This window comes from Rhineura floridana, chromosome 11, assembly GCF_030035675.1.
Source record: "Rhineura floridana isolate rRhiFlo1 chromosome 11, rRhiFlo1.hap2, whole genome shotgun sequence".
Lineage (NCBI taxonomy): Eukaryota > Metazoa > Chordata > Lepidosauria > Squamata > Rhineuridae > Rhineura > Rhineura floridana.
Genome location: NC_084490.1, coordinates 41,460,589 through 41,472,678, shown reverse-complemented (window position 1 = coordinate 41,472,678; position 12,090 = coordinate 41,460,589). Strand labels below are relative to the sequence as shown.

At 44.5% G+C, this 12,090-nt stretch overlaps 1 protein-coding gene across 3 annotated transcripts in view; it reads right to left on the bottom strand.

Annotated features, from left to right (window-relative positions):
* MPP2 (MAGUK p55 scaffold protein 2) overlaps window positions 1-11,637 on the bottom strand; it is a 78,856-nt gene extending 67,219 nt beyond the window's left edge. For all 3 annotated transcript variants that reach the window (XM_061589335.1, XM_061589337.1, XM_061589338.1), the window contains exon 1: window positions 11,543-11,637. The gene's annotated coding sequence lies outside the window, so the exon portion shown is untranslated. The remainder of the gene's footprint in view (window positions 1-11,542) is intronic.
* Window positions 11,638-12,090: the final 453 nt, after the last annotated feature.

The following is a 12,090-nucleotide window of genomic DNA, read 5'->3' as shown; positions in this document are numbered from 1 at the left end:
GACATGCTCAGGCACCGACTTGCTAAAAATGGCTACGTCATCGATATAGGCCACTGCAAAATCTGACATGCCTCGCAACACAGTATTGATTAGCCTCTGAAATGAACTTGGTGAGTTCCTTAGTCCCATGGGTAAGGTCACAAACTCATATAACCCATCTGGTGTACTGAAGGCAGTTTTGGCTCTGGATTGCTCGTCTAGTTCCATTTGCCAAAATCCTTTACAGAGATCTAGTGTAGAGATAATGGTTGCTGCCCCCAATAACTCTAACATTGCGTCTACCCTAGGCATAGGATACGCATCTGGGACAGTAATTTTATTGATTAGCCGATAATCAATGCAAAACCTGGTCGTTCCATCTTTTTTCGGAACCAGGACAATACTTGAGGCCCAGGGACTGATGGATTCCCTGATCACTCCTAATTCCAGCATCTCTTCCATCTCCTTTTTGATCTCATTCAAAACTTTCCCATTCACAGATCTGATTGGGGCATGATCTCCAGTATCAATGGAATGTATAACTATACTGGTTCGGCCAGGTTTGTTGCTAAAGAGATTCCTATAGGTTTTCAAAACTCTCAGAATCTCTTCTTTTACTTCCTCCTTCACCTCCTCTGACCATTCCACTTGATCTACCCCTCCTTTGTCTTTGCTTTCCTGTACCAAATCTGGAAGTTCAGGCCCACTTCCCTCAGGGAATAAGGTAACTTGCAACACCTGTGCATCCCTGGTATGGTAAGGCTTTAACATATTTACATGAACCACTTTGCTTTTGTTTAATTGGTCTGTGGTGATTACATATGTCACTGTGTCAAGCCTTTCTCTGATGGTATATGGTCCTTCCCAGTTAGCCTGTAATTTGTCATGTTTCCTGGGTATGAACGCCATAACCATATCTCCCACATCATACACACGTTCTCTGGCTGTTCTGTCATACCAGTAACTTTGCTTCTCCTGTGCATGACTCAAATTCTCTTTCACTACTTCCATCATTGATGTTAATTTATTGCGGAATTCCAATATAAAATCTACTACAGAAGTTTTGTACTCTCCCAGAGTTCCTTCCCATGAATTTTTTAGCAGTTCCAAAGGTCCCCTCACTTTTCTAGTAAACATTAGTTCAAAGGGTGAGAAGCCTGTTGACTCCTGAGGGACTTCTCTGTATGCAAATAAGAAGCATCCCAAATGTTCATCCCAGTCTTGTGGGTGATCTTGAACATAGCTTCTTATCATGCCCTTCAAAACTCCATTGAATCTCTCAGTTAGCCCATTAGTGGCGGGATGGTAAGTAGTGGTCTTTAGATGTTTTAGACCACAACATTTCCACATACATTGCATCACTTCTCCCATGAATACACTGCCTTGATCTGTCAGCACTTCATGAGGGAAACCCAGCCTCATAAAGATTTTTAATAAAGCCTCTGCCACTACAGGGGCTTCTACAGATCTCAGTGCTTCTGCGTCTGGGTACCTGGTGGCAAAATCCACCACCACCACTAGATATTTCTTGCCATGCCTTGTGGGTTTGGAAAAAGGGCCCACCAAATCTATACCCACTCTATAAAAGGGTTGTCCAATTATAGGAAGGGGCTTTAAGGGTGCCTTGGTCTTTACTCCACTCTTTCCCACCTTTTGGCATATTCCACAAGATAGACAATGTTGTTTTACATCCTTGGAGATATTTGGCCAATAATAATGTGCAGCCAATCTCCTCTTGGTCTTTTTTATTCCCAGATGTCCTGCACATGGGACATCGTGGGCTACCTCTAGCAATCTGGTTCTGTATTTGCTAGGTACTATCAATTGCTTCACTAGTTCACATTCATCCTTTCTCTCAGCAGGCAACCACAGTCTATATAAAATCCCATTCTCACACACAACTTGATTCCTCAGTTTGTCAGTGAAAGGAATCTGTTGCGTCAGGGCTTGTTCCTTTATCTGCTTCAAACTTATATCTTTATGCAGCTCTTCCCTGAATTGCTCTGCTTCTTCCCCAGAGACCACTTGATACAGTTTGTCTTCTTCAGCAGGCCTGCTAGTGGTTGCTATGGTGACCTGAGGCTGGTTAACAGATTCCACCCTGTTTGTTTCAGCCCCCCTTAATATGGCTTCTTTTTCTCTGCCAAGTTGCTGTCTGGTCACTACATAGATCTTTCTTTGGGCGCCCATTACATCCCTTCCCAGTATTACTGGTTCTTGTTGCTGGGCATTAATGCCTACTTTATATTGGCCCTCTCGGCCTCTCCAAGTCATATCCACCAGGGCCACAGGCAAACTTTCTGGTTGACCCCTCACTCCTTGGATAGTCACAGTTTCCTGAGGTAATATTACCTCAGATTTTATTAAATCTGGCCTCAGTAACGTCTGAGCGGCACCAGTGTCAAGCAATGCCCAATAATTTGCCCCTTGTACACTCACTTCCTCTCTCAGACTTGAATCAAGGTCTGTTACTTCTGTCCAGTTTATCTGGCAGAACTGAACCTTTTTCGCTGTTTCTAAAGCCTTGGGCTCTGTTTTCACTGCCCTTGTCTGAGCAGGATTACTAATGGGGTTGGCAACCTCACATTGAAAACGTAGCTGCCCCGGTCTACCACATTTGTAGCATAATTTCTCCTCACTTTTAGGGTACACAGATCCACTCTGGGGTGTCCTGTGCCCTTCAGATTTTAATGGAGGACTCACTCGCTGTGGTACCACATCCCTTCTGCCAGCACTATATGGTCTGGGTTTAAACTCTCTTGATGTTTTCCCCACCCAGCCAGTTCTATTGGAGGCGAAGTGATCCGCCATCTCTGCGGCCTCCTGCACAGATGTAGGGGAACGGTCTTTGACCAGGAGCCTTATTTCCAGTGGTAACTGATGGTATAATTGATCCAGTATCATGAGGCTTTTCACCTCTTCCACTGACTGAGCTTTGGCACTACTCATCCACTTTCCAAATATATCCATCAACTTTGCTCCCAGTTCCACAAAAGACCTCCCTGTCTGTATCTGGCAGTTTCTGAAAAGCTTTCTAAAATAATCAGGCCCCAGTCTGAATCTTTTAAACACTGCTTCTTTGAATTCAGCATAGGTGACGGGCCTGTCTGAGGGGAAATATTGGTATACCTCAGCCAATTCCCCTTTAATCAGGTTTGATAAATACTGCATGTATTTATCTTCAGGTAGCCCCCACAACTGAGCTGCTTTTTCAAAGGTGCTGAGGTAAATTTGAGGATCTTGACCAGGCTCATAGACAGCAAAGTCCTTTGGAGTAATTTTTATTTTTGCTCCATCTCTGTCTTTCCTTGTCTCCTCAGAGTGAAATTTCTCTCTATCAAATTTTAACTTTTCTACTTGTAATTCAGCATCCAATGCTCGTTGCTTCTCCCTCTCCTCAAACCCCAATCTCATTCTCTCAGCTTCCAACTCCCTCTGCTTGTCTTTTTCCTCAGCTTCCATCCTCAATCTCTCAGCTTCCATCTTCAATCTCTCAGCTTCCAACTCCCTCTGCTTGTCTTTTTCCTCAGCCTCCCATCTTAACTTCTCTCTCAAGTACTCTATATAAGCGGGATTGCTTAAATATCCTTCTGGGGTCTCTTCCCTGACAGGTTGTTTTTGCTGGGCAGTTGCAAATCCTATAAGTGCTACCCTCAATTCATCTACCCCTTTACCCTCGTGAGGTAAATTGAATGTTATGCACTTCTCCACCAGCTCCTCTCTTTTCATTTTTATATATTCAGCCATGGTGTTTGAGTTCACTCACTCTTTGCCACACACTCTTTGCCAGTCACTCTCACAAGTAATCTTGTTTTGTTATTTCTGTTTGCCACACCACTGCTAGGGATTCTCCAGTATTCGTATCTCACTGCTACAGCCAACACCTGTGTTTGGGACTCTCTTTGGTTCGTATCCCACCGCTACTGCCACCACATGTGATGCGTCCTTCCCTGGCTCTCCCTGTCAGGTTCCTACCTGCTCGTGGTTACTGCCTGTCTCTAGGCACCACCAGGGACTCCACCAGTCCGGACTGCACTCTCTTATGGTTTACCTATCCGCTCTAGCACAGATCTCAACAGATCCCCCTGCTAGGCAACCACCAGTAACGTCCCAATACTAGTATTCCCAGAGACTCTGAATACTGGTATTGTTATTCTCTTCACCGCTGCCACCATTTGTTACAGTTCCCCTTCAGCCTTGGTCATTACCTTACCCTCCCTTCTGGTCTGTGAAACCCCAGCCAAGGATCAGGCCTTTGGTAAACCAAATTAAGTATTTATTACAGATAACAAAGCTAACAAGATTAACAAGATTTCTTCTTAAGGCACATAAGCATATGGTTTTACTCAATACTAATCCGAACTCCACCTCCCTCCTTCTCCACTCTCTCCTGGCAAACAACTCTCTCAAACCCCACCAAGCAATCCACTCAGTTCTCTTCTCCCCCCCAGATTCCACTCTCACTCTTCCTTTTATACATTCAGCCATTTTAAACACTCAGCCAATCATCTCGCATTCTACTGCCCATTCACTCCCCCCCTTTCACTCCACTTACCATGTATCTTCTAAAACAACAACACTTACCATATATACATTAATATAGGAACATCACATTTCCCCCCCCCCCTTAAACAACAGCAGAGTATTATTCCTGTTCCAGGATTTATACGTCGCGTTAACAAATAAAACAAATAAAAGTCTCTGCCCTCTCCCCAGACTCGTAGGAGGTGGTGCCAGCAATCTCACTGGGCTCTCACTATTCTTCTGAGAAGGAGCGCTCATCTGCATGCACACACCCCTCAGTGACATTCAGTTCATGCCTGTAGGGTGCCCACTCATCCTTCCTTAAGGTTAGTGAGGAGGTGTGTCTAGTTGCTGCAACAACATCTTAGTGCAGTGTAGTCATGTCTAGGTTTTTTTAGTAATCAAGCTGAACCCTGTATAATCTGTAAGCTGATTCATGAAGGGCTCTGAACTGAAACCTATTAAACCTAGGGCTCATCTACATGGTGGTTTACAGTGTGTTTGGTGCTACTCATGTCTCCTTTTAATTTGCATGGTTCACATGATGTTACTGGCAAACAGAAGCTATCATGCAGTTTCCCCCCTGTAAATCTGTACTACCCCAATCTGCTGATAATACAAAAAGTTTAGAACAATATGGCTCCACTCCGCTCCACACATCTTTGCAGACAATTTGCTTTGATGGTTTTTAGTGGGCAGGTGAATCGTCACTTTCAGCTACTCTCCTTTCTTTGCCCACTAACTCTCCCATGAATTCCATTTTGTTTCTGGTGGTTAATCCAACAACTTTCAACTGCTCTTTCCTTTCCCCTTCACAGTTTGCTGCAGCCCTCCCTTCTTTCCTTCCTTTCTCCCCCATCAAACTGCCTTCACACCTTATAACTAGTGATACAAATTGCCATTGGATTTTAGCAGAGATAATTTTGAAGTAACTTCTTTCCATGTCTGGTTTCTGATTTTTTTTCTAAAAATTCTAAAGTGGATTTTTAAAAAAAGCCAAATATATTGATATCAATATCTTTAATATTTTCTTTCAAATATCAATATTATATTGATTTGTCTTTCCAGCGGGCCAAAATTAACTCAGAAAATGCAAGGGGCAGTGGTGAAAGAACTAGGTGCCTGTGAGTTATTGTCTTTTCAACCACCAAACTTCAGGAAGCGGTGGGGGCAGGAGGGAGTGGAAATACTGCGCAGGTCAAAAATATTTGCACATGTCCAGTAACTGAGCAACCTGGAGGGAGTAAAAATGTAAAATTACAGGGCAGGGCCACAAGGAAACAGTGACACTAATCCTTCCCAGAGGAACACCTGCTTGTGTGAATGGGAAACGACAGATTTGAAGCTACCATTGAGCATGAAATATGGACCTTACAAATCTATTACAACAGTAAAAGCAGTCTATTTGGTACAAAGAAATGCTCTCATTTAATAAGTCCCTACTAAAGAAAGGGGCTGACTTCAGCGGATTCGGGCAGGACAACTATTCGCAGGTGTATGCAGTGTGGTCTGTAATTACTTGGTAGTATTCTGCACAGGCCCAGAGGCTGTTATATTACCTCCTTGTTCACCTCTTCACAGGCTAAACAAAACCAACAGATTCCAAGGCAGGACCCTGATTCACATTTCCTGAATACTATTGCCAGCCAATTCAATTAGGGATATGCAACCCCCCAAGACAGAGAGGTCTGAGGGGACACATTCAGTTCCCAGGTCCAAGGTTCCCCAATTCTCACCTAAGGAGAGAAGCTATATATTGTTGAGATGGATGTGTGGAGATGGAGAGAGACAGAGGGGTGCTAAGCAGGCACGGAGGCCAGCTGAAAAACAGGCTAGCTAAAGACAGACTAGGCAGATGCAATTCCTCCTGAAATGAAAGGACCTCAGCACATAGTCATGAGTGGAATCTTGGCTATAAAAGAAAGCAGACAAGAAGAAGTGAGGGGAAAATCTCACATAGGGCCAAGGGACAGGAAAGATTGCAGACAGGGAAACAGGAGTCTTATGAGCTAACAAGCCAAGGAAACATTTGCATGTCAGTATAGGTGGGTGAGAAATTTGATTCAGTTCACAAACTTGCACTTTCCGAAACAATATGAGAACTGAAACACATCCATCCTTTGAAATTCTCTCTTCTTTGAATTTTGCAATACAGTTCGCCAACCAATGTTTGCAAAAATGCATATATTAGGGGAAAGTGTGCAAAAAAATAAATATACGCGTGAACAAACATACAAAAATGCATTGTATAATGAGAAATTGCTTGCAAAGCTTTTGCCAAAAACATTAGGCAAAAATGCCTACAAAAATGTATTTATTAGGAGATATTCACACTAAAATGCTGGAGAATTTTCATGAGATTTTTTTAAAAACACACAGATTGCTGCAGAAATGTGGAGAACTGAATTTAAGATTGGAAAAATCCGAAACTGAGAGAACCAAAACTGACAGATCTTTTAACCCCTACATGCCAGGTCTGGGTGTCAAGAGACTCCTTTGTTCTTGAGTTGCATGGAAGGGGCAATTCTGTGAGTTGTGGAGTCCCCCGGCACCATTGTGGCATCGCAGGAGTTTCCTTCAGGTTCTAGGCTTATCAACCTTACAAGCAAGACAGCTAAAGAGGGGTGTCACACACTCTAAAAACCCCTCCATTTCCTTTAGTATAAGGCATTATCTAAAATCTTTCTGACACTATATGGTAGCTCCAAAGCAGAGTTGATGAAATGTTGCCATTGGAGAGAAGGATTGTTAAGAAAGTTGAATTAGACCAGGTGTTTGCGCTGGGTGCATCTGAGCAGAATGGATGGCTGGATGAGGTTTAGGGGACAGGAGGACAGCAAGGAAAATCAGAAAGTGCATGTGTGTGTAGTGGAGGCTTATCCATTAGGGCTACTGGGGCACTGTCCCGCCAACCTCAGTCTGCTCGCAGCCAGCCCCACTTGGTTGCCTTCTTATTTACAAGCAGTCCAGGGGTGACACTATGTTAGCTTCCTCCTCCTTAGCCTCAGTGTTGTCCTTGCAGAACTAAACAAGGAGGATTAGTTAGCTAATTAGTTAGCTCTTCCTGTCATTGGCTCTGGCTCCACCTCCTCTTGGGCTCTCTACCTTCCACCCTCCCAGTTCCAATGGTCACCAACAGAAACAGAAGGCTCTCACAATTTTGGTTCTGTTTCTTAAATTCTTAAATTCAGTTCATCTCTGCAGCAATTTGAATTTTTTTAAAAAGATAAGCCTCATGAATTTTTCCAGCATTTTAATGCAAATTTCTCCTAATAAACACATTTTGGTGTGATGTTTTGACTAATGTCTCCTAATAGAATGCATTTTGTATGTAATTTTAACTAATATATTCATTTTATGCACTTTCCCCTAATATATACATTTTTGTATACATCCTTTTGTTGGACAACTGCATCACAAAATTCGGATACATGCGAATTTCAAAGGATGTTTGTTTTTAAGTTCTCATATTGTTTTGGAAAGTGTGAATTTGATAGATTCAGCTTTAAATGTGAACTGAATTGAATTGCTCCCCCATCTCTAGTCACCAACCACCACTGCATGTGTATTTCTGCCTGCTACTATGGAGTGCATGCTTTTGGAAAGCATCAGACTCATACTGCAACAGCTCACTCACTCACTGAGACAGACACATACAACCCTACCCACTCACTCAGCAATCTCCTCTAGCTTTCATTTAGCAGCTGAAAGAATTCAAACAGCAGAAGCATCACGACTTCTGGATTATATGGCCATGTGTTCACGTGACAAGCTGGGACCTGCCATGGAGGGGAAGGGAAGGGAGAGAGCAGGCCACTGAGCTGCTCTGTGCTGCCAGCCTAGGAGCCTATCACCACATTTCTCATTATGTAAGACCCTGCTACAATCCACTGGCTTGAAGCTCAATGTTTATGGCTCTTTGTTTTCATAGAAAACACACAAATGCTCCCTTATTGTCCGTGGGTTTTTTTAAACCACAGAAATGTATCACAAAGAGCCATTTTGAAGATGAACACAGTACAGCTGATACAAAATTTCACATACAATTCAAGTTTGAGTTTCCACATTTTGGGAAGGGATGCTTTTTTTTAAAAAAAAGTTACAAACAAAATTCCTAAACCTAAAGCCCTCTTGTCTTCTGGACAACTTTTAAGTGTTGGCTTACAACCTCATCTTCTCCCATCCCCCCCAAACCCCCTCTAAATTGAATCACGTCCATAACTGGAAACCTTGGAACTGAAATGAGAATATAAACTTGAATGTGCGAGAAAATGCTAAGTTAGGAGAATCTGTGCTCCCCACACCCCGCACAATCTATTTCACCACCAGAATATAAACATTTTGGTAAAGTGTTTTTGTGCAATATATATGAAACATAAAAGTATATGTACTATTATGATTTAAGTAATAATTTTTAAAATGAGAGGTTCTAAGTCTCAGATTTTCTACCCACATGCCAAGCCAAAGGGTACTTTCTTTTCTACCATATTAAAAATCTGACCGAACAAAATACAAAATCCTGGGGCTGGTTCCCAGTGACTCCAGTGTTAATACTAATCAGCTTCCTCAAAGGGTAGAAGGTGCGCATCTAGACTGCAACAGGGGCTAGGCCATGAGTAACATTAACATTTGTGCAGAAGAGAACATTTTGACAGGTGCAGGAGTGAGGAGCCACTTTCAGCCCAAGGGCCACACTCCCTTCTGGGCATCCTTCCAGGGCCCAAATGCCAGTGGTGGGTGGGGCCAGAAGCAAAAATGGGCGGGGCAATGAATCTAAAGTTCACCTTGTACGGTAGGCTGATTTCCACACACACTCCCACACCCCTCTTTATCCACCATCCAGACAAGCAAGAGGCCTTGCCAGAGTTCAAGAGCACATTTCTGCCAGGATAAAACAGGGTGCAAAGCAGGGTCAGTAAGGGGTATGGCCTGGGGAGAGTCCCAAGGGCCAGACAGAGAGATCTGCAGGGCCACATTTGGTTCCCAGGCCTAAGCTTCCTCACTCCTGTCCTAGAGTTTCAGGTGTGAAAAAGGCGGCACCTGCCATAATTCCCGCTTTGCCTCTCCTGCATCGAGTTCCCCGAGGCATGCCAGGCTCACACAGATGTCAGCAATCTCTTATTTTTTGTCAGGGATGTTGTTAGATAGGTATATCTAAAGAAGGCTAAACAGGAACGGAGAACCTGCAGCCCTCCAAATGTTGCTGGACTGCAGCTCCCATCATCCCAACCAGGCTGGGGCTGATGGGAGTTGGACTCTAATGACATCTAAAGGGCTCCAGGTTCCCCATCTCTGTCCGGAAAGATCACAGGCCCAGAGGGAAACAGAACGCCAGCATGGTGATGACACTCTCACCAGTGAGAATCAGGGCAACATAGTGGTTTGAGTGACAGTCTAGGGCTAGAAGGACCCAGGTTCAAATCTCTGTTCAGCCACGATGCTCACGGTGACATTGCGCCAGTCACACACTCTCAGCCTCACCAACCTCTCAGGGTTGTTGTGATGATAAAATGGGGAGGAGAGGAGCATATGTGCCACCCTAAATGTCATGGATAAGGGTGGGATTAAAAATGAAAAGGAGCAAGTGACCCCCACGTTTAGGCATTATGGCTCTCAAGTGCTGCTTATTTTTCAAAAAAACCAGCATCTCTTCACCCTCCAGTCTCCAAGAGAAACTATGAGCTGTCTCCAACTAACTTCTGTTCAGAGTAGTAGACCCATTGAAAGTGAATGACCTAAATTAGCCATGTCCATTAATTTCAGTGAGTCTACTCTGAGTATGACTAGCATTGGATACAGCCCTATGACTTTGAAAAATAAGATTTAATATCTGTCTGGTTTAGTGTGCAGATTTTCAGATTCTTTAGTTTTCAAGCATGCACAACTCTAAGCCAACCAGGCAGGAATGGGTGGGGTGATACATCCCCCTCCCTGCTGCCAAAACAGTAGGAGAAGAGGGGTACTCTTGTGTCATTCAGATCAGAAGGTGCAGATGTCTTGCTATAATATATCTGTCATACTGTGGAATAAAATAGAGAGCGATGATGTTCTAGGGTGAGCCCATCCATTTTGTTCATTGGACTAGAGTGTCCTGGAATAAACCAGCTTAAATACAGGTTGCAACAGTTAAAATATGTGGGGCGGGGAAAATTCTGAAGACCCTTTGGAGCAACCCCCCCCCATCCTTCAAGCTTCACTCAACAAAAGCACCCTTTTCAACTTGATTTAGGGGCAAGATAGAATCAGAAACTGAAGGTGCAATACTCTTCCTGCGAGTAAGACCCATTAAATCCTCAGATTTACTTCTGAGTACAGAGGTGTGGAGGACTGTGTTGCAAAACACTCCGACGGGGCTAGAGAGGCGGGCAAGAAAATTTCTTCAGAGTCGTCAATAGCATCCAGGCATCACCCCCCCCCTTTCACGAAGAGAGCGCGTGTGTTTGTGTGTGGCAACCTCGAATCTACACGTACAGCGATCATCAAAAGCAGGGGGCGATGAAGAGGAAAGGGGCCCTTAGCAAATATACCGATTGCAAAAGAAGAAAGAGAGAGGGAATGGAAGGATTTATGCAGCCCGGGGGGAGGAATAGGGGGTGGGGTGGGGTGGGCTGACAAGAGAGCGAGAGCGAGCTACTTTTTGTTTTAAAAATAAAGATAGGGATCTTCGTCATAAGCCCGAGGAGGATCCACAGAGAGTGAACGTGTTACGATCCGAGGAGGAGGAAGAAAGGCAAGAATAACCAAATCCTCCATCACGAGAGAACCAGTCCAGGCTAAGGAAACGTCATTAACTAAAACGATAATCACTGAAAAGCTCTGCCCGGTGGAGGGGAGGAAATCAGCGCTGAAATGACCAGACCGTGAATAGCAGGAGGAGGAGGAGGCAGCGGCGGCGGCGGTCTCTAAGCAGCAAAAGAAACAACCCTGGAAACTCGCGGTTTTTCTGTGCACGCGCGCTCACACACACACACGCATGAAGTGGTAGGAAAGGCATGAATGGCTGCGACGGAGACAAGAAAGGCAGCAGCCCCTCACTCACCTGCTTCAGTGCAAACACGCTGGCGAGCGGAGCGCGAGGCTGGGTGCAATGAGCTCTTGAGCGCTGCTGATCTCCGAAGCCGCTCACAGATTCGCGGCTCTGGCGCTGAGGTTTGGCTTGGCTCGCCTCAGAACCGGCTCGGATCGGCCGGGGGGGGGGCTTAAAGGGGCAACGCTTCTACAAACTGGATTCGCTGGGCCCCACTACAGATTTTAGCATCTAAGCAGGACTATAGCACCTTGGCCGTCGCTTTTAATCCCTGCTAGTGTTACTTTGCACACACACCCCCTTCTATCAAAAGTGAATATGAGGACACGATATGTTATGTTGCATTTCTATTCCACCAAGGTGGTGTGCAAAGATGATTCTCTCCTTCCCAATTTTATCCTCACAACAAGCCTGTGAGGTAGGTTAGGCTGAATGACACTGACTGGCCCAAGGTCACCCAGGGAACTTTATGGCCGAGTAGGGATTTGAACCCTGCTCTTTCAGGCTCCAGTCCGACACTCTGACCACTGTACCACACTGGCTGAGTGGTGAGAGGGATT